Consider the following 26,920-nt stretch of genomic DNA (forward strand, 5'->3'; position numbering starts at 1 on the left):
GTGGAATTCTCTGCCCCAGAGAGCTGTGGAGGCTGGGTCATTGAATATATTTAAGGTGGAGATAGACAGATTTTTGAGCGATAAGGGAGTGAAGGGTTATGGGGAGCAGGAAGGGAAGTGGAGCTGAGTCCATGATCAGATCAGCCATGACCTTATTGAATGGCGGAGCAGGCTCGAGGGGCCAAATGGCCGACTCCTGCTCCTATTTCTTATGTTCTTATGAAATGTGTAGTGTGATTGTTAAATCTTTGCAAATAAACCAACTAGTTCTTAATAGCAATGTGTTGCTATGAATTCTTAAGCAAAGTCCCCACGAAGCAAATACATTTCACATCATTAGGCATCAGTGTCAGTCTGGCTCAGAATAGCACTCTCACCTGAGTCATGAAAGTTCTAGGTACAGACCCCACACCAGGACTTGAGCTGATAATCTCGCCTGACACTTCAGTCCAGGATTGAGAGGGAGCTGCAGTGTGGTAAATATCACCTTTTAGATGCCCCATCGGCCAACTGGCTATAAAAGATTCCAGTGCACTAACTTCTAAAGGAATTAAATTGAAAAGCAGGGAAGACATGTTAAATTTGTCCAGAGCCTTGGTTAGACCACACATAGGAACAGGAGTAGGCCATTCATCCCCTCGAGCCTGTTCTGCCATTTAAGCAGATCAGGGCTGATCTGCGACCAAGCTCCACACTTATGAGTACTGTGCACAGTTCTGGTCTCCATGTAACGAAAAGGATATAGAGGCACTGGAGAAGGTGCAACAAAGATTTACAAGGATTAATTAAGGGGTTTGATCGGGTAGACATAGAGAAACTGTTTCCAGTTGTGGGGGAGACCAGAACGAGATGTCATGAATAAAAGATAGTCACTAATAAACCCAATAAAGAGTTCAGGATAAACTTCCGACTACATATCCACTCCATCTGGAAAACTGCCTAATTCCACCTCTGTAACATCACCTGACACCACCCTGTGTCAGGCCACAGGAACATAAGAAATAGGAGTCGGCCATTCGGCCCCTCGAGCCTGCGGCGCCATTCAATGAGATCATGGCTGATCTTCGACCTCAACTCCACTTCCCACACTATCCCCTTAGTAACATTGGTTCCCTTAATATCCAGAAATCTATCGATCTCTGTCTTGAATATACTCAACGACTGAGCCTCCACAGCCCTCTGGGGTAGAGAATTCCAAAGATTCACCACCCTCTGACTGAAGAAGTTTCTCCTCATCTCAGTCCTAAATGACCGACCCCTTATCCTGAGACTGTGACCTGAGTTCTGTCTATATATAGCAACAGTAGTTACTTAAGTGTCAGCCGTGGCTCAGTGGGTAGCACTCTTGCCTCTGGGTCAGAAGGGTATGGGTTCAAGTTCCACTCCAGAGACTTGAAAACAGGAAAAAATCTAGGCTGACACTCCAGTGCAATACTGAGGGAGTGCTGCACTGTCGGAGGTGCCGTTTTTCGGATGAGACGTTAAACCGAGGCCCTGTCTGCTCTCTCAGGTGGATATAAAAGATCCCATGGCACTATTTTGAAGAAGAGCAGGGAAGTTATCCCCGGTGTCCTGGCCAATATTTATCCCTCAATCAACATCACTAAAAAAAACAGATTATCTGGTCATTATCACATTGCTGTGTGTGGGAGCTTGCTGTGCGCAAATTGGCTGCTGCGTTTCCTACATTACAACAGTGACTGCACTCCCAAAGTACTTCATTGGCTGTAAAGGGCTTTGTGACGTTCGGTGGTCCTGAAAGACACTATATAGAACTTTCCCTTTCTTTCATTTCAAAAATAATTCTGTGGCTTTGTTTTGGGAAGACATGAAAGAGGCTATTTAAATGCAAGTATTTTTTCTTGCCTTTTGTATTCACGACGATTGGCACACAACAACGATGAGGTGTAATTAATTATCAGCCCACGGCTCTCACACAAATAATTACATTCCTTCTGCTCAAATGTTTGCCCCTCAGCTAGTGACAAATCATGAATGAGCACATTCAGAGTGGGCAATGATTAAATGTAGAGGTAACTCCTCTTTTTGTCGGTGGACTCCCAATTCAATCGTTGTTCAGCCAACATGCATTACTGAGGGAGTGCTGCACTGTCAGAGGTGCCGTCTTTCAATAAGACGTTAAACTGAGGCCACGTCTGCTCTCTCAGCTGGACGTCAAAGATCCCTTGGCAATATTTCGAAGCAGCGCAGGGGTGTTAACCCCGGTGTCCTGGCCAATATTCGGAACATGAGAAATAGGAGCAGGAGTCGGACATTCGGCCCCTCGAGCCTGCTCCGCCATTCAATAAGATCATGGCTGATCTTCTATCTTAACTCCAGCTTCCCGCACTATCCCTTGATTCCCTGAGTATTTATAGAAACATAGAAACATAGAAAATAGGTGCAGGAGTAGGCCATTCGGCCCTTCGAGCCTGCACCGCCATTCAATGAGTTCATGGCTGAACATGAAACTTCAGTACCCCATTCCTGCTTTCTCGCCATACCCCTTGATCCCCCGAGTAGTAAGGACTTCATCTAACTCCCTTTTGAATATATTTAGTGAATTGGCCTCAACAACTTTCTGTGGTAGAGAATTCCACAGGTTCACCACTCTCTGGGTGAAGAAGTTTCTCCTCATCTCGGTCCTAAATGGCTTACCCCTTATCCTTAGACTGTGACCCCTGGTTCTGGACTTCCCCAACATTGGGAACATTCTTCCTGCATCTAATCTGTCTAAACCCGCCAGAATTTGAAACGTTTCTATGAGATCCCCTCTCATTCTTCTGAACTCCAGTGAATACAAGCCCAGTTGATCCAGTCTTTCTTGATATGTCAGTCCCGCCATCCCGGGAATCAGTCTGGTGAACCTTCGCTGCACTCCCTCAATAGCAAGAATGTCCTTCCTCAAGTTAGGAGACCAAAACTGTACACAATACTCCAGGTGTGGCCTCACCAAGGCCCTGTACAACTGTAGTAACACCTCCCTGCCCCTGTACTCAAATCCCCTCGCTATGAAGGCCAACATGCCATTTGCTTTCTTAACCGCCTGCTGTACCTGCATGCCAACCTTAAATGACTGATGTACCATGACATCCAGGTCTCGTTGCACCTCCCCTTTTCCTAATCTGTCACCATTCAGATAATAGTCTGTCTCTCTGTTTTTACCACCAAAGTGGATAACCTCACATTTATCCACATTATACTTCATCTGCCATGCATTTGCCCACTCACCTAACCTATCCAAGTCACTCTGCAGCCTCATAGCATCCTCCTCGCAGCTCACACTGCCACCCAACTTAGTGTCATCCACAAATTTGGAGATACTACATTTAATCCCATCGTCTAAATCATTAATGTACAATGTAAACAGCTGGGGCCCCAGCACAGAACCTTGCGGTACCCCACTAGTCACTGCCTGCCATTCTGAAAAGTCCCCATTTACTCCTACTCTTTGCTTCCTGTCTGACAACCAGTTCTCAATCCACGTCAGCACACTACCCCCAATCCCATGTGCTTTAACTTTGCACATTAATCTCTTGTGTGGGACCTTGTCGAAAGCCTTCTGAAAGTCCAAATACACCACATCAACTGGTTCTCCCTTGTCCACTCGACTGGAAACATCCTCAAAAAATTCCAGAAGATTTGTCAAGCATGATTTCCCTTTCACAAATCCATGCTGACTTGGACTTATCATGTCACCTCTTTCCAAATGCGCTGCTATGACATCCTTAATAATTGATTCCATCATTTTACCCACCACCGATGTCAGGCTAAAAATCTATCGATCTCTGCCTTGAATATACTCAAAGACTGAGCCTCCACAGCCCTCGGCGAAGAGAATTCCAAAGATTCACCTCCCTCTGAGTGAAGAAATGGCCCCTTATCCTGAGACTGTATCCCCTAGTTCTAGCCAGGGAAACATCCTCTCAGCATCTGCCCTGACAAGCCCCTTATGAATTTCATGTGTTTCAATGAGATCATTTCTCGATCTTTTATTTCCTTACAACCTGGAGTGAATGAAATTTGGGAAAAAGATTCAGCTGTACATTGTTCAAGTCAAGAGGAAATGACAACAGAATGATTCATTCAAAGTGCCCGGACTACCAATGGATGTATATGTCATTCACATCTGTTGGGAGGCGTATAGTTTACTTGGACTGTTAAAGATGTTGGATAAGTTTAGTGTTTCAATTCTTTGGAAGTGCTTCACCTCACATTCATCTAAAGCCTTTGATCATTTTTATCAAGTAGAATCAAGCAGTTGCAAGTGACTGAATGTGGACTGTGAGCAAAGTATGTGTGTTTACATTATACAGCCGGTTTGTACATGGTCACGGAGCTGTGAGAATGCATAGACCGAAAAACTGCCGTCAACTTGCCAAACCCATTAAGACCAGGTGTGGATTAAAAGAGATAACTTGCATTTATATAGTGCCTTTCACTACCGCAGGACATCCCAACGTGCTTCACAGCCATTGAAGTGCAGTCACTTTTGAAATGGAGGAAACCTGGCAGCCAATTTGCGCACAGCAAGCTCCCTCAAACAGCAATCCGTTTTGAGGTGTTGGTTGAAAGATAAATATTGGCCAGAACACGGGGAAGAACCCCCCTGATATTTTTTGAATAATGCCGTGGGATCTTTTACACCTGAGAGGGCAGACGGAGCCTCGGTTTAACGTCTCATCCAAAAGACGGCACCTCCGACAATGCGTAATAAAGAGGCCAGTTAACCAAATTCAATCCGACTCAGATCACCCTCCATTGGGATACTTAAAATGTAAAAAGCACCATGTACCCTAGCACACCAGGTATGACCAGTGTGAGTATAGCACAATTGCTGTCATATCACTTTCCTGTCCTTTCCATATCATTCCAATATACCTGGCCATGTCTGGGTAGATGTCTTGAGCACCTGTCATCGTTAACAATGGGAAATCCCCAAATTAGCAAAAGGGTGACGGGGAACGGGTAGAACAGCTCCACTCTCCATTATCTGCCCCCGTCAACCAGGGAACTGGACTAAGACTAGTGGGAAGAGGAAGGGTCTGGATTGGCCAGAGCCCTCTGCAATTGACAGCTTGATGGACAGAGACTTCAGCTCACAGGATATTGGAAGCTAAAGGCAGTCAGGAGCCAGCCAGAGTGTTTGAGGATCACAATTTTGAAGCTGACTTAGCTTTCGCTAGGCCACTCTAAGCTAACAGCACATTAACTTCCATCTAAAGGTCTGAGATTAGGGACAAAACGGATTTGTTGTTTTATATATCAGAGCCGGTAAAAGGAAGAACTTGCATTTATTTCACAATCTGAGAACATGCCCAGGTGCTTAACAGCCAGCGAAGTACTTCTGAAGTGTAGAAGGAATCTGTGGCTCCAATCTGCGCACAGCAAGGTCCCACAAACAACATTGAGGTAATGACCAGATAATCCTTTTTTTCGTAACATTGGTTGAGGGACAAAAGGAGTTGCCAGGACACTCGGCAGAATGCCACTGCATTTCTTTGTGTGGTGCCATTGGATCTTTTATGTCCACCTGAGAGGTTTATCGTTTTATCTAAAAATGCGACACCTCCAAATTGTACTTGAACCCACAACCTTCTGACTCGGAGTTAGATTTAAAGTGAGTGGTAGGAGGTTTAGAGGGAGTTGGGGAGTAATTTTTACACCCAGAGGGTGGTGGGGGTCTGGAACTCACGGCCTGAAAGGAGGTAGAGGCAGAAACCCTCCTCACATTTAAAAAGTACCTGGATGTGTATCTGAAGTGCCGTAACCTACAGGGCTATGGACCGAGAGCTGGAAAGTGGGATTAGGCTGGATAGCTCTTTGTCGGCCGGCACGGACACGATGGGCCGAATGGCCTCCTTCCATGCTGTAAATTTCTGTGATTCTATGAGCCACAGCTGACACCTTGGTCAATATTTCGATCTGTAAAATGACTGCACTGGTTAAAACATGTGGTAGCAGTAAACGATTGCAGACAGTAATATAACATCCATCTACCTATTGAATATCAAAGCAAACTCACCTACCTGTGGTACTTTTAAACTTGTGGAGCAGCACTCAGCATTAAGTCAGAGCCGGCACCTTTTGATCTTTGTAGATGATCCAGTAGCATATGGAAAGATAACCTGCGGCTCGTGCCACAGCAGAACACCACCGCAGGTCGGGGCTATAAATAGAGCTGGAGCGCTGGGCCCTGGAACATTGTGGCGGGGGTGCGGCGAATGAGGGTACTGGGCCCAGGAGAGGCGAGGGCCCAGGGGCAGCACGGGCCCAGCCCACACTGTGCGATATGTGTGTGCACCCGGTCCATGCAGCAGAGCAGGTCTCCAGTCGTCCTGGTTAACCCTTGCCACTGGATAAAGGCCTCGCTCTGTCAAGCCCGTGTGGTGGCTGGTGTGCAACGGTCACCACACGTTAAAAAAAATCCACCCACAGACATCTTCCACCCCCTCAATTGGAGTTCAGGACTGGAACATCAGGTCCTTCATCGAAACATCTGTGAACTCTCGTGGAAGCAAGTGATCCTCGTTCGAGGGATCGTCTATGAAGATGAGACTAATTTCAGGGCAAGATCGGAACCACAAAGGCCAGTAAAAGAAGCAATACATTGTTGTTTGTGGGAGCCTGCTGCGTTTCCCACATTACAACAACGGCTGCAGTTCAAAAAAGTACTTCATTGGAAGAGCTTTGGGAGGTCTGAGATCGAGAAAGTCGCTATATAAATGCAAGTCTTTCCTTCTTTCAAGCGACTTATGACTATTAGGCGATTGTACAATGTGGTTTCATTCTGCAACACTTAGTTCAAAGAGTGTCACATTAAGATGGACTTTACAGAGTAAATCCCACTGATTACTTGGCTCGTTAACTTTGCTACTGGTAATCGGGATTGCCTGACTTTTTTTTTGCCACTTTTAAACTCGGACTCTCAGTTTTGCAAATCCCTGTGATCTCCTTCAATGTTGACCAAAAACAAACATTTATCCCGTTTTTCAGGACAATAGAAATTTCAGCCCTTTCTTTATTCTGCCAGAAGCTTGTATCCTTCAGCGATCTCCTTTCAGCCTTGATGGCCGATGGTGAAATGCTTGGAAGAACTGCGACATACGGAATGGATTCCTTACAGAGGACCCCACGGTACACACAATCTATATTAACGACTTGGAAGAAGGGACTGAGTGTAACGTAGCCAAGTTTGCTGATGATACAAAGATGGAAGGAAAAGCAATGTGTGAGGAGGACACAAAAAAATCTGCAAAAGGACATAGACATAGAAACATAGAAACATAGAAAATAGGTGCAGGAGTAGGCCATTTGGCCCTTCGAGCCTGCACCACCATTCAATAAGATCATGGCTGATCATTCACCTCCGTACCCCTTTCCTGTTTTCTCTCCATACCCCTTGATCCCTTTAGCCGTAAGGGCCATATCTAACTCCCTCTTGAATATATCCAATGAACTGGCATCAACAACTTTCTGTGGTAGGGAATTCCACAGGGTAACAACTCTCTGAGTGAAGAAGTTTCTCCTCATCTCAGTCCTAAATGGCTTACCCCTTATCCTTAGACTATGTCTCCTGGTTCTGGACTTCCCCAACATCGGGAACATTCTTCCTGCATCTAACCTGTCCAGTCCCGTCAGAATTTTATATGTTTCTATGAGATCCCCTCTCGTCTTTCTAAACTCCAGTGAATACAGGCCCAGTCGATCCAGTCTCTCCTCATATGTTAGTCCTGCCATCCCGGGAATCAATCTGGTGAACCTTCACTGCACTCCCTCAATAGCAAGAACGTCCTTCCTCAGATTAAGAGACCTAAACTGAACACAATATTCCAGGTGAGACCTCACTAAGGCCCTGTACAACCACAGTAAGACCTCCCTGCTCCTATACTCAAACCCCCTATCTATGAAGGCCAACATACTATTTGCCTTCTTCACCGCCTGCTGTACCTGCATGCCAACTTTCAATGACTGATGTACCATGACACCCAGGTCTCGTTGCACCTCCCCCTTTCCTAATCTGCCGCCATTCAGATAATATTCTGCCTTCGTGTTTTTGCCACCAAAGTGGATAACTTCACATTTATCCACATTATACTGCATCTGCCTTGCATTTCCCCACTAACCTAATCTGTCCAAGTCACCCTGCAGCCTTTTAGCATCCTCCTCACAGCTCACACCGCCACCCAGCTTAGTGTCATCTGCAAACTTGGAGATATTACACTCAATTCCCTCATCCAAATCATTAATGTATATTGTAATCCAGCACTGAGCCCTGCGGCACCCCACTAGTCACTGCCTGCCATTCTGAAAAGGAACCATTTATCCCGACTCTCTGCTTCCTGTCTGCCAACCAGTTCTCTATCCACATCAGTACATTACCCCCAATACCATGTGCTTTAATTTTGCACACCGATCTCTTGTGTGGAACCTTGTCTAAAGCCTTTCGACAGTCCAAATATACCACATCCACTGGTTCTCCCCTGTCCACTCTACTGGTTACATCCTCAAAACATTCTAGAAGATTTGTCAAGCAGGACTTCCCTTTCATAAATCCATGCTGACTTGGACCGATCCCGTCACTGCTTTCCAAATGTGCAGCTATTTCATCTTTAATAATTGATTCCAACATTTTTCCCTCTACTGATGTCAGACTAACCGGTCTATAATTACCCATTTTCTCTCTCCCTCCTTTCTTAAAAAGTGATGTTACATTAGCTACCCTCCAGGCCATCGGAACCAATCCAGAGTCGATAGACTGTTGGAAAATGATCATCAATGCATCCACTATTTCTAGGGCTACTTTCTTACGTACTCTGGGATGCAGATTATCAGGCCCCAGGGAATTATCGGCCTTCAATCCCATCAATTTCCCTAAGACAATTTCCCACCTAATAAGGATTTTCTTCAGTTCCTCCTTCCCACTAGACCCTCAGTCCCCTAGTATTTCCAGAAGGTTATTTGTGTCTTCCTTTGTGAAGACAGAACCAAAGTATTTGTTTAACTGGTCCACTATTTCTTTGTTCCCCATTATAAATTCACCTGAATCTGACTGCAAGGGACCTACATTTGTTTTCACTAATCTTTTTCTCTTCACATATCTATTGAAGCTTTTGCAGTCAGTTTCAGCAGCCAGGCTAAGTGAGTGGGCAAAAATTTGGCAGATGGAGTATAATGTGAGGTCATGCACTTTGGCAGAATAAATCAAAGAGCAAGTTATTATTTAAATGGAGAAAGATTGCAAAGTGCTGCAGTACAGTGGGACCTGGGGGTATTTGTGCATGAAACACAAAAGGTTAGTATGCAAGTACAGCAAGTGATCAGGAAGGCCAATGGTATCTTGGCCTTTATTGCAAAGGGGATGGAGTATAAAAGCAGGGAAGTCTTGCTACAGTTATGCAGGGTATTGGTGAGGCCACACCTGGAATACTGCGTGCAGTTTTGTTTTCCATTTTTACGAAAAGATATACTTGCTTTGGAGGCAGTTCAGAGAAGGTTCACTCGGTTGTTTCCGGGGATGAGGGGGTTGACTTATGAGGAAAGGTTGAGTAGGTTGGACCTCTACTCATTGGAATTCAGAAGAATGAGAGGTGATCTTATCGAAACATATAGGATTATGAGGGGGCTCGACAAGGTGGATGCAGAGATGATGTTTCCACTGATGGGGGAGACTAGAACTAGAGGGCACGAACTTAGAATCTGGGGCCGCCCATTTAAAACTGAGATGAGGAGAAATTTCTTCTCTCAGAGGATTGTAAATCTGTGGAATTCGCTGCCTCAGAGAGCTGTGGAGGCTGGGACATTGAATAAATTTAAGACAGAAATAGACAGTTTCTTCAGGGGATAAGAGGTTATGGGGAGCGGGTAGGGAAGTGGAGCTGAGTCCATTATCAGATCAGCCATGATCTTATTTGTTATGTATGGAGAAAGAGAGAAAGAGTCAGGCTGAACACTGTGAGCTCAAAGTAAAGTGTGACCTTAGTCTTTTATTGCAGGTCCCCAGAGTGCCTCTCCAACCTGTGAGGCCTCCTTAAATACCTGTGCTCCCAAGGGATTAGGGATCCCTTAGGACTCCAGGGGATGAGCGCTCTGGTGGCTGTACAGAGTAAATACAAGTCCACATATCTAACAACACTCCCCCCCACCAAAGTCAATAGTGTAACTATTTACAATGTGAGTCGATCTGGGGCCCTTCTTGCCCTGGTTGATCGTGTCGGTGTGAAAGCTGGTGTTGTTGAATCATTTGTTGGGTCCTCGCTGGGCTGCTGTGCAGCTGGCCTTGCTGGGCTGCCTGGTGTGTTGGGTCCTGCTGGACTGCTGTAGATGATGGGTTCTGCTTCGTGGTCAACTGTGGTGCCGGTTGCCACCGGTGTGTATGTTGGGGATCAAGAAAGGTAGGATCCAAGGTGGGTTGCTCAGGGTGGTCCATAAATCTGAGTTTGATTTGGTCCAAGTGTTTTCGGTGAATTTGTCCATTTGAAAGTTTGACCCGAAACACCCTGCTCCCCTCTTTGGCCACGACAGTGCCGGGAAGCCACTTGGGACCTTGTCCATAATTCAATACAAATACAGGATCATTGACTTCAATCTCGCGTGACACATTTGGGCTGTCATGGTATGCACTTTGTTGAAACCACCTGCTCTCTACCTGCAGATCAGGGTGAACTAACGAGAGCCTTGTCTTAAGTGCTCTTTTCATGAATAGTTCAGCAGGTGGGATCCCAGTGAGCGAGTGGGGTCTCGTGCGGTAGCTAAGCAGGACCTGTCCTCCTCTGCAACATGGTGGTTTGCATGTTTAGCAGGATTTGTAGCCCGCCTGCACACTCGTTGGAGGTGTCCCATTGTTCCACAACCCTTACAAACGTATCCTTTGAAGCAGCATGAATGGAAACGATGATCACCCTCGCAGCGCCAATAAGGTGTTAATGGCCTTGCATTCATCACCCTTGATGGTGGACTCTGAGACATCTGCGGACATGCAGCTGCAGGTATGTGTGACCTGCCCTGTATGTTACGATTCGAAAACAACATCACTTTGTTCACAGTACTTGTAGCAGCGCTTGTGTGCTGAAAGATTTACTTAGTATTGTCACCGGTGGCAGTGAACGCCTGGGCTATCGCTATGGCCTTACTCAAGGTTGGGGTCTCTACAGTCAAAAGTTTGCGAAGTATGGTTTCGTGGCCAATGTCAAGTACGAAAAAGTCTCTGAGCATGTGCTCCAAATGTCCTTCAAATTTGCAATGTCCTGCAAGGCGTCTTAGCTCGGCGACATAACTCGCCACTTCCTGGCCTTCAGACCTTTTGTAGGTGTAGAACCGATACCTCGCCATCAGAACGCTTTCCTTCAGGTTCAAATGCTCTCGGACCAGTGTGCACAAATCGTCGTACGATTTCTCCGTGGGTTTCGCTGGAGTGAGCAGATTCTTCATGAGGCCATACGTTGGTGCCCCACAGACGGTGAGGAGGATTGCCCTTCGTTTGGTAGCGCTCTCTTCCCCATCTAGCTCGTTGGCCACAAAGTATTGGTCGAGTCGCTCCTCAAAATTTTCCCAATCATCTCCCTCCGAGAATTTCTCCAGGATGCTCACTGTTCTCTGCATCTTTGGGTTTGCGATCTTATGTTATTATGTATGGAGAAAGAGTCAGACTGAACACTGTGAGCTCAAAGTAAAGTGTGACCGTAGTCTTTTATTGCAGGTCTCCAGAGTGCCTCTCCAACCTGTGAGGCCTCCTTAAATACCTGTGCTCCCAAGGGATTATGGGATCCCTTGGGACTCCAGGGGATGAGCCCTCTGGTGGCTGTAAAGAGTAAATACAAGTTTACATCTATAACATTATTAAATGGCGGAACAGGCTCGTATGGCCTACTCCTGTTCCTATTTCTTATGTTGTTATATTCTTATAGTACAACCTTCCTCGCAAATCATGGACAACCATTGGCCGTCTCAGAACCGGTCACGGTCGATGCTGCCACCTTCTCCATAGGTGGAAGATTAAAGCCTCCCCATCAGTTGTCAGCTGTGGCAGACAGGAAAATATCATCGATTAGACTGCATGAAGTACCTGTTCCCAAATCCCTTGAAGACAGCCTATTCATGTAAACACTGCTAGCTGTTTATCTCAAAGCTACTTCCCCTAAACAAGACTTCCTGACATAACAATTACTAACATCTTCGAAGAATAAGCTTTATCAACCGTTAACTTTCTATACTATAGCTAATAAATACCTCTAACTATGGTTTAGTACCCTAGCTGCTAAAGTTACATTTTAATCACTCATAGCTGCCGTCATTACTAACACTTATTTCCTTACACAAGCACACTTTACCTATCAGAGGACAAGCCATGCATTCTGGTCAGGACACTTCAAAGTCACCCTGCTCATATTGGAAAGCCTGTTGCTCCGAGATACAAAGAAGATTGACTGTTAACCCTTAACTCCCCAAGATGTCCAACATACGCCTGTGCAGGAGGTCCAGCACTGCCTCATAGAAGGTTAAGGAAATCTTCCAAGGCAACCGTCAAACTGGGAAGAATCACATCAGCTCAGGGATCAGGAGATGTCCTTGAATTCCCTGTTGTTGTTACGCTTGCCGACAGTGACTGCATTCAAAAGTGATCCATTGTTTGCCCTGAGGAGATGATAAGGTGCTATCTTAATGCAAGTTCTTTCCTTCTTTCTTGCTGAAGGCTGGAAGAGGTGGGGCCACCTCAAGGCACTTACTCGGCTTTTTAACCTCTTGTTTCGGAGGCCAGTGGGAGGTCAGAGGGAGGTTCTCTCACCTTGTGTACCAAATTACTTAAAATGTGATCTTTAGGGGTCAAAATTCGGTCCCGCCGCTTTGGGGCTGATTTTAGCTCCGGGCATTAGATACAGGCCCCAATGCCCAAAGTTACGGCCAAAGTTGAGAGAGCAGCACTTAAAGTGGCACTGCACACTCACTCTCGGGCGGGAGCTCAGGAGGCCGACTGAATCTCGCATCGGGAGGAGGCCGCCAAGCCCGCTGGGAAACGGGGAGAAAGAAGAAAAACCCTCAGACTGCACTGACCCCCACACTCAAACTTCCCCGACCCCCACACACTCAAACTTCCCCGACCCCCACACACACAAACTTCCCCGACCCACACACACAAACTTCCCCGACCCCCACACACACAAACTTCCCCGACCCCCCCACACACACACAAACTTCCCCGACCCACACACACACAAACTTCCCCGACCCACACACACACAAACTTCCCCGACCCACACACACACAAACTTCCCTGACCCCCCCACACACACACAAACTTCCCCGACCCCCCACACACACAAACTTCCCTGACCCCCCCACACACACACAAACTTCCCCGACCCCCACACACACACAAACTTCCCCGACCCCCACACACACAAACTTCCCCGACCCCCCACACACACAAACTTCCCCGACCCACACACACACAAACTTCCCCGACCCCCCACACACACAAACTTCCCTGACCCCCCCACACACACACAAACTTCCCCGACCCCCACACACACACAAACTTCCCCGACCCCCCCCCACACACACAAACTTCCCCGACCCCCCCACACACACACAAACTTCCCCGACCCTCCCACACACACACACACTTCCCCGACCCACACACACACAAACTTCCCTGACCCCCCCACACACACACAAACTTCCCCGACCCCCACACACACACAAACCTCCCCGACCCTCCCACACACACACAAACTTCCCCGACCCCCCCCCACACACACACAAACTTCCCCGACCCCCACACACACACAAACTTCCCCGACCCCCACACACACACACAAACTTCCCCGACCCCCACACACACAAACCTCCCCGACCCCCCCACACACACAAACTTCCCCGACCCACACACACACACAAACTTCCCCGACCCCCCACACACAAACTTCCCCGACCCCCACACACACAAACTTCCCCGACCCCCCCACACACAAACTTCCCCGACCCACACACACACACACAAACTTCCCCGACCCCCCCACACACACAAACTTCCCCGACCCCCACACACACAAACTTCCCCGACCCCCACACACACACACAAACTTCCCCGACCCCCCCACACACACAAACTTCCCCGACCCCCACACACACAAACTTCCCCGACCCCCACACACACACAAACTTCCCCGACCCCCCCACACACAAACTTCCCCGACCCCCCCACACACACAAACTTCCCCGACCCACACACACACACACAAACTTCCCCGACCCCCCCACACACACAAACTTCCCCGACCCCCCCCCACACACAAACTTACCCGACCCCCCCACACACACAAACTTCCCCGACCCCCACACACACAAACTTCCCCGACCCCCCACACACACAAACTTCCCCGACCCCCCACACACACACAAACTTCCCCGACCCCCCACACACACAAACTTCCCCGACCCCCCCCACACACAAACTTCCCCGACCCCCCCACACACACAAACTTCCCCGACCCCCCCACACACACAAACTTCCCCGACCCCCCCACACACAAACTTCCCCGACCCCCCCACACACAAACTTCCCCGACCCCCCACACACACAAACTTCCCCGACCCCCCCCACACACAAACTTCCCCGACCCACACACACACACAAACTTCCCCGACCCCCCACACACACAAACTTCCCCGACCCCCCCCACACACAAACTTCCCCGACCCCCCCACACACACACAAACTTCCCCGACCCCCCCACACACACAAACTTCCCCGACCCCCCCACACACACACAAACTTCCCCGACCCCCCACACACACAAACTTCCTCGACCCCCCCACACACACAAACTTCCCCGACCCCCCCACACACAAACTTCCCCGACCCCCCCACACACACAAACTTCCCCGACCCCCCACACACACAAACTTCCTCGACCCCCCCACACACACAAACTTCCCCGACCCCCACACACACACACAAACTTCCCCGACCCCCCCACACACACAAACTTCCCCGACCCACACACACACAAACTTCCCCGACCCCCCCACACACAAACTTCCCCGACCCCCCCACACACAAACTTCCCCGACCCCCACTCACACACACACTCCCCCGACCCCCCCCACACACACACACAAACTTCCCCGACCCCCCACACACACAAACTTCCCCGACCCCCCACACACAAACTTCCCCGACCCCCCCCCACACACACAAACTTCCCCGACCCCCCACACACACAAACTTCCCCGACCCCCACACACACAAACTTCCCCGACCCCCACACACACACAAACTTCCCCGACCCCCACACACACACACAAACTTCCCCAACCCACACACACACAAACTTCCCCGACCCCCCACACACACAAACTTCCCCGACCCCCCCACACACAAACTTCCCCGACCCCCACACACACACAAACTTCCCCGACCCCCCCCCACACACACAAACTTCCCCGACCCCCACACACACACAAACTTCCCTGACCCCCCCACACACACAAACTTCCCCGACCCCCCCACACACACAAACTTCCCCGACCCCCCACACACACACAAACTTCCCCAACCCACACACACACAAACTTCCCCGACCCCCCACACACACAAACTTCCCCGACCCCCCCACACACAAACTTCCCCGACCCCCCCACACACAAACTTCCCCGACCCCCCACACACAAACTTCCCCGACCCCCCCACACACACAAACTTCCCCGACCTCCACACACACACAAACTTCCCCGACCCCCCACACACAAACTTCCCCGACCCCCCCCCACACACAAACTTCCCCGACCCCCCCCACACACACAAACTTCCCCGACCCCCACACACACAAACTTCCCCGACCCCCACACACACACAAACTTCCCCGACCCCCACACACACAAACTTCCCCGACCCCCACACACACAAACTTCCCCGACCCCCCCACACACAAACTTCCCCGACCCCCCACACACACAAACTTCCCCGACCCCCCACACACACAAACTTCCCCGACCCCCCCACACACAAACTTCCCCGACCCCCACACACACAAACTTCCCCGACCCCCCCACACACACAAACTTCCCCGACCCCCCACACACACAAACTTCCCCGACCCCCCACACACACACACACACTTCCCCGACCCCCCCACACACACAAACTTCCCCGACCCCCCCACACACACAAACTTCCCCGACCCCCCACACACACAAACTTCCCCGACCCCCCCACACACACAAACTTCCCCGACCCCCCACACACACAAACTTCCCCGACCCCCCCACACACACAAACTTCCCCGACCCCCCACACACACAAACTTCCCCGACCCCCACACACACAAACTTCCCCGACCCCCACACACACAAACTTCCCCGACCCCCCCACACACACAAACTTCCCCGACCCCCCACACACACAAACTTCCCCGACCCCCCACACACACACAAACTTCCCCGACCCCCCCACACACAAACTTCCCCGACCCCCCCACACACAAACTTCCCCGACCCCCACTCACACACACACTCCCCCGACCCCCCCCACACACACACACAAACTTCCCCGACCCCCCACACACACAAACTTCCCCGACCCCCCACACACAAACTTCCCCGACCCCCCCCCACACACACAAACTTCCCCGACCCCCCACACACACAAACTTCCCCGACCCCCACACACACACACAAACTTCCCCGACCCCCCACACACAAACTTCCCCGACCCCCACACACACACAAACTTCCCCGACCCCCCACACACACAAACTTCCCCGACCCCCACACACACACACAAACTTCCCCAACCCACACACACACAAACTTCCCCGACCCCCCACACACACAAACTTCCCCGACCCCCCCACACACAAACTTCCCCGACCCCCACACACACACAAACTTCCCCGACCCCCCCCCACACACACAAACTTCCCCGACCCCCACACACACACAAACTTCCCTGACCCCCCCACACACACAAACTTCCCCGACCCCCCCACACACACAAACTTCCCCGACCCCCCACACACACACAAACTTCCCCAACCCACACACACACAAACTTCCCCGACCCCCCACACACACAAACTTCCCCGACCCCCCCACACACAAACTTCCCCGACCCCCCCACACACAAACTTCCCCGACCCCCACACACACACAAACTTCCCCGACCCCCCCCCACACACACAAACTTCCCCGACCCCCCCACACACACAAACTTCCCCGACCCCCCCACACACAAACTTCCCCGACCCCCACACACACACAAACTTCCCCGACCCCCCACACACAAACTTCCCCGACCCCCCCCCACACACACAAACTTCCCCGACCCCCCCCCACACACACAAACTTCCCCGACCTCCACACACACACAAACTTCCCCGACCCCCCACACACAAACTTCCCCGACCCCCCCCCACACACAAACTTCCCCGACCCCCCCCACACACACAAACTTCCCCGACCCCCACACACACAAACTTCCCCGACCCCCACACACACACAAACTTCCCCGACCCCCACACACACAAACTTCCCCGACCCCCACACACACAAACTTCCCCGACCCCACACACACACACAAACTTCCCCGACCCCCCCACACACACAAACTTCCCCGACCCCCCCACACACAAACTTCCCCGACCCCCCCACACACACAAACTTCCCCGACCCCCCCACACACAAACTTCCCCGACCCCCCCACACACACAAACTTCCCCGACCCCCCACACACAAACTTCCCCGACCCCCCCACACACACAAACTTCCCCGACCCCCCACACACACAAACTTCCCCGACCCCCCCACACACACAAACTTCCCCGACCCCCCCACACACACAAACTTCCCCGACCCCCCCACACACACAAACTTCCCCGACCCCCCACACACACAAACTTCCCCGACCCCCCACACACACAAACTTCCTCGACCCCCCCACACACACAAACTTCCCCGACCCCCCCACACACAAACTTCCCTGACCCCCCCCACACACACACAAACTTCCCCGACCCCCCACACACAAACTTCCCCGACCCCCACACACACAAACTTCCCCGACCCCCCACACACACAAACTTCCCCGACCCCCACACACACACTTCCCCGACCCCCCCCCACACACACAAACTTCCCCGACCCCCCCACACACACAAACTTCCCCGACCCCCCCACACACACAAACTTCCCCGACCCCCACACACACACAAACTTCCCCGACCCCCACACACACACAAACTTCCCCGACCCCCACACACACACAAACTTCCCCGACCCCCCACACACAAACTTCCCCGACCCCCCCACACACACAAACTTCCCCGACCCCCCCCACACACACACACACAAACTTCCCCGACCCCCCCACACACACAAACTTCCCCGACCCACACACACACAAACTTCCCCGACCCCCCCACACACAAACTTCCCCGACCCCCACACACACACAAACTTCCCCGACCCCCACACACACAAACTTCCCCGACCCCCCCACACACAAACTTCCCCGACCCACACACACACAAACTTCCCCGACCCCCACACACACACAAACTTCCCTGACCCACACACACAAACTTCCCCGACCCCCCCACACACACACAAACTTCCCCGACCCCCACACACACAAACTTCCCCGACCCCCACACACACACACAAACTTCCCTGACCCACACACACAAACTTCCCCGACCCCCCCACACACACACAAACTTCCCCGACCCCCACACACACACACACACAAACTTCCCCGACCCCCACACACACAAACTTCCCCGACCCCCACACACACACACTTCCCTGACCCCCACACACACAAACTTCCCCGACCCACACACACACACAAACTTCCCTGACCCCCACACACACAAACTTCCCCGACCCACACACACACAAACTTCCCCGACCCACACACACACAAACTTCCCTGACCCACACACACAAACTTCCCCACTGTGCCAATGAATGAAAAGAAGATGAAATAAATAAAGAAAAAAACTGACCTTGCTCTCTAGACGATTCTGCCCGAGCACTGCGATGTTTCCTCCGCTTTTCCAGCAGTACCAACGCCTTGCCATTTGGCGCCCGTACAAAGTAAATCATCATCATATGCGGTCCCTCGAAGCGAGGATGACTTGCTTCCACGTCAAAAAGGGATGAGTTCACAGGTGTTTCAATGAAGGACCTAATATTCCAGATCCCGAACTACATCCTGAAGGGTGGAAGATGCCTGTGTGTGGATTTTTTTAACGTGGGGTGACCGTTGCACACCAGCCACCACACGGGCTTGACAGAGCGAGGTCTTGATCCAGTGGCAAGGGTTAACCAGGACGACTGGAGACCTGCTCTGCTGCATGGACCTAGTGCTCACACATATCGCACAGTGTGGGCTGGGCCCGTGCTGCCCCTGGGCCCTCGCCTCTTCTGGGCTCCCAAACTCACGCCTCTCCTGGGTTCTATTCAGACAAGGACAACCAAATGGTGCCTATGGTAGTCTAGTGGTTATAATAGATGAGTAACCCTGCAATTGTGAGTTCTGGGCTGGTACCAGGAATAAAAATGACCATTTAAAAAACCTAACTGGTTCTCTAATATCTTTCAAGGCTGTTGTCAGCCGTAGCTCAGTGGGCAGCACTCTCGCCCTGGAGTCAGAAGGTCGTGGGTTCAAGTTCCACTCCAGGGGCTTGAGCACAAAAATCTAGGTGAACACTCCCAGTGCAGTGCTGAGGGAGTGCTGCACTGTCGGAGGTGCTGTCTTTCAGATGAGACATTAAACTGAGGCCCCATCTGCCCTCTCAGGTGGACTATTTCGAAAAAGAGCAGGGGAGTTATCCCCGGTGCCCTGGCCAATATTTATCCCTCAATCAACATAACAAAAACAGATTATCTGGTCATTATCACATTGCTGTTTGTGGGAGCTTGCTGTGTGCAAATTGGCTGCCGCGTTTCCCACATTACAACAGTGATTGGACTTCATTGGCTGTAAAGCGCTTTGAGACGTCCGGTGGTCGTGAAAGGCGCTATATAAATGCAAGTCTTTCTTTTTCAAGGTCGGGAAACCACCACACTGTGCAATTGACTCCTCGTGCACTCTGAAAAGGTTTAGACATTCAGGTGTAAGACAATGGCTCCAACATTCAAGAACAAGGCCCACTGTAGGCTTCACAAAAGGGCGAGCAGTTCAGTGACAGCCTCAGGAGTCGGGGGGGAAGGAAGGCCGGAGGATGGGATTGGAGGGGGAGACCAGGGGCTCGGGGAAAGAGATGGGCCATGGGGAGATTGCGGAATGGGGATCACAGAGAGAACGGGAATGGGGTCAGGGAGAGGAGAAGGGGAAATAGGGGTCGGCAAGAGGGGACTGTGGTTTGGAGAGAGGGGCAGCCCCAGAGGGCTGTGGGTGGTCAATGGTATATTTGAGACAGAGATCAATAGATTTTGAGCACTAATGGAATCAAGGGATATGGGGATGGGGCTGGAAAGTGGAGTTGATATAGAAGTTCATCCAAGATCTTGGCGGAGCAGACTCGAAGGGCTGTATGGCCTACTCCTGCTCCTAGAAACATAGAAAATAGGTGCAGGAGTAGGCCATTCGGCCCTTCGAGCCTGCACCACCATTCAATATGATAATGGCTGATCATTCAACTTCAGTATCCCATTCCTGTTTTCTCTCCATACCCCTTGATCCCTTTAGCCATAAGGGCCACATCTAACTCCCTTTTGATGAACTGGTCTCAACAACTTTCTGTGATACAGGTTCCCAATTCTCTGAGTGAAGAAGTTTTTCCTCGTCTCGGTCCTAAATGGCCTACCCCTTATCCTTAGACTGTGACCCCTGGTTCTGGACTTCCCCAACATCGGGAACATTCTTCCTGCATCTAACCTGTCCAGTCCTGTCAGAATTTGATATGTTTCAATGAGATCCCCTGTCATTCCTCTAAATTCCAGTGAATATAAGCCTAGTCGATCCAATCTTTCTTCATATGTCAGTCCTGCCATCCCGGGAATCAGTCTGGTGAACCTTCGCTGCACTCCCTCAATAGCAAGAATGTCCTTCCTCAGAATAGGAGACCAAAACGGCACACAATATTCAAGGTGTGGTCTCATCAAGGCCCTGTACAACTGCAGTAAGACCTCCCTGCTCCTATACTCAAATTCCCTCGCTATGAAGGCCAACATGCCATTTGCCTTCTTCACTGTTTGCTGTACCTGTATGCCAACTTTCAATGACTGATGTACCATGACACTCCTATTTCTTATGTTCACAAGGCAACTAAGGATGCGCAATAAGTGTAGCCTTACATTCAGGTTGCCCACATCCTGAGAACAATTTTTTTAAAGGCTTCATCTTGTGCTAATGGTTCGAATCCTGAAATTCCAGATGGATTATGAGTGGCAAAGCTCCCGATGCCATTTTCCCCGCCTGTGGAACTCTTTCCCAGCCAGTATTGTCAATTGCTTCCACACTCCCAGCAAACAATAGGGTCAAATTGGTGACACACTTACTCTCATTACAATCGCTCCCACTACATGGTCCTTGTTATGGTCAGCCCCCCTACACCACCCTCAACACAGCTGGTCCTCTCCGACTACATCAGTCACATTCCTGCTACATCATCTAATTTGAAACAAAACTCACCTTTCTCCAATCACCACCTAGCCAGATTGCAATCCAACTGATCCGGACAGAAATATAATCCAAGAAATATAAAGTAAGTAAGTAAGTAAGAAATTCTCTTTCTTTCTATCTATCTCTCTTTTTATCTCTCTCTCTCATTCTCTCTTTCTTTTTGTCTTTCTCTCTTTTTATCATTCTCTCTTTCTTCCTATCTTTCTTTCTCTCCCTTGTTCTTTCTTTCTTTGTTTCTCTCTCTCTTTCTATCTTTTTCTCTTTCTTTTTCTCTCCCTTCCTCGCTCTCCCTCGATCTTTCTTTCTTTCTCTCTCTTTCTATCTTTTTTTCTTACTTTCTCTCCCGCTCTCTTTCTCTCTATCTTTTTCCTCTTTCTTTCTCTCTCTGATTTTGATCGTTCTCTGGATCTGTGATTGCAATTTCTTTTGTTTAAGGCCAGAACGTTGTGCGTACCCATGGGCAACCAGGACTATTTTGCATATAGGAAGCTGAGATCATTGTGTGATTGTGTGCCAGACTGACATACCTCGCCCTGACTCAGGGACCGAGCAGGTGATTAACCTTGGACTTTTGCTACTGTTAGTGTAATATCACAACTGCCCCCGGGCAGCTCGTCACCCCACTGCTAAGAATAGTTTCATTGTAGTGTTCCCTCACAAGCTGCTTATCCCTTACTCGGTCAAAGCTGGCAGGTTGCTCCTTTGCCACAATAACAGGAAATATTAGTAATGCACAAAGTCTCGGGGCCTGAGACGCCGCAGAGTCATCGGAATGCTGCATTTCCATGGCAACCTGAGCTACTGCTCTGAGCCCTTGACTCAGTGGGTAGCACTCTCTCCTGAGCCAGAAGGCTGTGGGTTCTTTGTCCCCGTTGTGTTCATACTCTATTTGTTTGTTACAGGACACTCATCATTATAGGCAGTACCTCGAAGCGAGGATGACTTGCTTCCACGCCAAAAAGGGATAAGTTCACAAGTGTTTCATTGAAGGACATAAGAACAGAAGAAATAGGAGCAGGAGTGGGCCATATGGCCCCTCGAGCCTGCTTCGCCATTCAATAAGATCATGGCTGATCTGATCATAGACTCAGCTCCATTTCCACGCCCGCTCCCCATAACCCTTTACTCTCTTATCGCTCAAAAATCTATCCATCTCCGCCTTAAATTTATTCAATGTCCCAGCTTCCACAGCTCTCTGGGGCAGCGAATTCCACAGATTTACAACCCTCAGAGAAGAAATTTCTCCTCATCTCTGTTTTAAATGGGTGTCCCTTATTCTAAGATCATGCCCTCTAGTTCTAGTCTCCCCCATCAGTGGAAACATCCTCTGTGCATCCACCTTGTCAAGCCCCCTCATAATCTTATACGTTTCGATAAGATCACCTCTCATTCTTCTGAATTCTAATGAGTAGAGGCCCAACCTACTCAACCTTTCCTCATAAGTCAACCCCCTCATCCCCGGAACCAACCGAGTGAACCTTCTGTGAACTGCCTCCAAAGCAAGTGTATCCTTTCGTAAATATGGAAACCAAAACTGCACGCAGTATTCCAGATGTGGTCTCACCAATACCTTATATAGTTGTAGCAAGACTTCCCTGCTTTTATACTCCATCCCCTTTGCAATAAAAGCCAAGATTCCATTGGCCTACCTGATCACTTGCTGTATCTGCATACTATCCTTTTGTATTTCATGGGACCTAACATTCCAGGTCGCGAACTACATCCTGAAGGGTGGAAGATGCCTGTGGGTGGATTTTTTTAACGTGGGGTGACCGTTGCACACCAGCCACCACACGGGCTTGACAGAGCGAGGTCTTGGTCCAGTGGCAAGGGTTAACCAGGACGACTGGAGACCAGCTCTGCTGCACGGACCTAGTGCACACACATATCGCACAGTGTGGGCTGGGCCCGTGCTGCCCCTGGGCCCCTCGCCTCTTCTGACCCTGAACTCACGCCTCTCCCGGGTTCCGATCACGTCGCTCTGCAATCTCTCGCCACTCCTTTGCCCCGACCTCGCCGCTCCTGTTGTATCTGCTTACGCTCCAATCAGCGACCTGGACCTTGATGACATCCCTCTTCGCTGCCGTCGCCCTCCTGCACCAGCTCGCGCTGTGGTACACCGCCACGCTGCCCATGGCCGCCGCTCGCCGCTCCTTTTATGGCCCCGACCTGCCGCTGATGGTCTCTCGCAGGTCGGGACTGCCACGCCCTAGTTCACAGTAAACACCCATAAGTAGTTCAATATCATTTAAACAAGTTACTTTTGTAAAGTCCTTACTCTACAGTGTGAAACCAGGCGAGGCACATTCTGGGGACAAGGTCACTCTGTGACCTTAACTCTTTAGTCACAGGACTCCAAAGACGTTGACCCTGCGAGGGACCTCCCTTTTTATACCTGTGTGATCAGGTAAGGAGTGTCTCCCACAAGTTCACCCCTTGTGGTCAAGGTGTGCATCTAAGTTGAGTGTACACGGTAATACAATGGTGTTACATTGTGGTTACATACATGACATCACCTCCCCCCACCACCCCAAAGTCTTATTGGGATCATAGGTTTAGTCTTTCGGGTGGTCTACGCTCCCTCGTGGAGCGCCGCAGTTGGGGCTCTGGTTGTTGGACGCTGACGTGAGTGTCTGTCACCTGTGGTGATTCCGGCCTGTCCGGGCTGACCGCAGGGACTGTGCATTCTTCTGATTGCTCTTGTTGCTCGTTCACTGGCGGTGTTGTGAGCTCCATCTCATGGTCTTCTTCAGGTTCCTCCGTGTCCATGCTGAACCTTTTTTTTTTACTTGGTCCAGATGCTTACGGCATATCTGACCATTGTTGAGTTTTACCACGATGACCCTATTCCCCTCTTTGTCAATTACAGTGCCCTCAAGCCATTTGGGCCCCATGGCGTGATTTGAGGACAAATACAGGATCATTTATTTCTATACATCTCCCCCTCGAATTACGGTCATGGTACTCGTTTTGTGACTTGCACTTGCCCTCAACTATATTGGCCAGGACTGGGTGAATGAGGGACAACCGAGTTTTGAGTGTCCGTTTCATGAGTAGCTCTGCGGGTGGGACCCCCGTGAGCGAGTGTGGTCGGGATCTATAGGCCAGCAGGAGACGCGATAGGCGGCATTGTAGGGAGGGTCCTTGAATCCTGAGCATACCCTGCTTAATGATTTGGACCGCACGTTCCGTCTGGCCATTGGAGGCCGGCTTGAACGGCGCAGTCCTGACATGGTTGATGCCATTGCCCGACATACACTCTCGGAATTCGTAGCTTGTGAAACATGGGCCATTATCACTAACCAGGATGTCCGGCAAGCCATGGGTTGCAAAAATCGCACGTAGGCTTTCCACGGTGGTGGATGATGTGCATGAATTCAGAATGATGCACTCGATCTATTTCGAGTACGCATCTACCACAATAAGGAACATCTTACCGATGAACGGGCCCGTGTAGTCAACATGAATGAGTGACCATGGCCTGGTGGGCCAGGGCCACGGGCTGAGCGGGGCCTCCCTGGGGGCATTACCCAGCTGGGCACAGGTCGTGCACCTGCGAACACAGTGTTCCAGGTCTGAATCAATTCCAGGCCACCAAACGTGTGACCAGGCAATGGCCTTCATCAGCACAATGCCTGGGTGCTCAGTGTGGAGTTCCCTGATGAATGCCTCCCTGCCCTTCTGGGGCATAACTACCCAGCTGCCCCATAGTAAGCAGTTAGCTTGGATGGAGAGCTCATCCATCCGTCTGTGGAACGGTCTGACCTCCTCAGGGCATGCTCCGTGTGCAGGCGCCCAATTCCCAGTCAGGACACATTTCTTAATCAGGGATAGGAGGGGATCTCTGTTTGTCCAGATTTTGATCTGTCGGGCTGTGATGGGGGAGCCTGCGCTGTCAAAGGCATCGACAGCCATGACCATCTCGGCGCTTTGCTCCGCTGCCCCACAGTGGTGGCCAGTGGAAGTCTGCTGAGCGCGTCAGCGCAATTTTCAGTGCCAGGCCGGTGCCGGATGGAGTAGTCATAAGCAACCAGCGTGAGAGCCCATCGCTGTATGTGAGCTGATGCGTTGACATTGACAGCCTTGCTGTCTGACAACAGGGATGTTAATGGCTTGTGGTCCGTCTCTAATTCAAACTTCCTACCAAAGAGGTACTGATGCATTTTTTTTACACCATAGACACATGCAAGCGCTTCCTTCTCGACCATCCCATATCCCCGTTCTGCTTGTGAGAGCGACCTGGAGGCATAAGCCACAGGTTGTAGTTAACCCTCAGCACTGCCCTGCTGCAACACGCACCCAACCCCATAGGACAATGCATCACATGTCAGAACCAATTTTTTACAGGGGTCGTACAGGGTCAACAACTTGTTTGAACAAAGTAGGTTTCGCGCCCGATCAAAAGCCCGTTCCTGACAGTCCCCCCAAAACCAATCGCAACCCTTACGCAGGAGCACGTGTAGCGGCTCCAACAACGTGCTCAAGTTCAGCAGAAAGTTCCCGAAATAGTTCAACAGTCCCAGGATTGAACGCAACTCCGATGTGTTGCAGGGCCTGGGTGCTCGTCGAATCGCCTCTGTTTTGGATTCGGTGGGCCGAATCCCATCTGCAGCAACCCTCCTGCCCAGAAACTCAACCTCAGGAGCTAAGAACACACATTTAGACTTCTTGAGTCGCAGGCCTACCCGGTCCAGTCGGCATAGCACCTCCTCCAGGTTGTGGAGGTGTTCCTCGGTGTCTCGACCCGTGATGAGGATGTCGTCCTGGAATACGATCGTTCCAGGAATGGATTTAAGCAGGCTTTCCATGTTTCATTGAAAAATCGCGGCCGCTGATCGAATGCCAAACGGGCACCTGCTGTAAATGAACAGTCCCTTGTGCGTGGTGATGGTGGTCAGTAGTTTGGATTCGTCGGTCAGTTCCTGGGTCATATAGGCTGAAGTGAGGTCCAACTTGGTGAACAGCTTGCCGCCTGCCAGCGTGGCGAAGAGGTCCTCCGCTCTCGGGAGCGGGTATTGATCTTGTAGGGACACCCGATTGATGGTGGCCTTGTAGTCGTCACAGATCCTGACAGAGCCATCCGTTTTTAGGACGGGAATGATGGGACTCGCCCAGTCACTGAATTCAACAGGCGAGATGATGCCCTCTCTCAACAGCCGGTCCAATTCGCTCTCGATCTTTTCCCGCATCACATACGGCACCGCCCTGGCTTTGTGGTGCACTGGCCTGGCGTCCGGGGTGATGTGTATCACTACTTTAGTGCCATTGAAAGACCCGACGCCAGGTTTGAAT

This window comes from Pristiophorus japonicus, chromosome 15, assembly GCF_044704955.1.
Source record: "Pristiophorus japonicus isolate sPriJap1 chromosome 15, sPriJap1.hap1, whole genome shotgun sequence".
Lineage (NCBI taxonomy): Eukaryota > Metazoa > Chordata > Chondrichthyes > Pristiophoridae > Pristiophorus > Pristiophorus japonicus.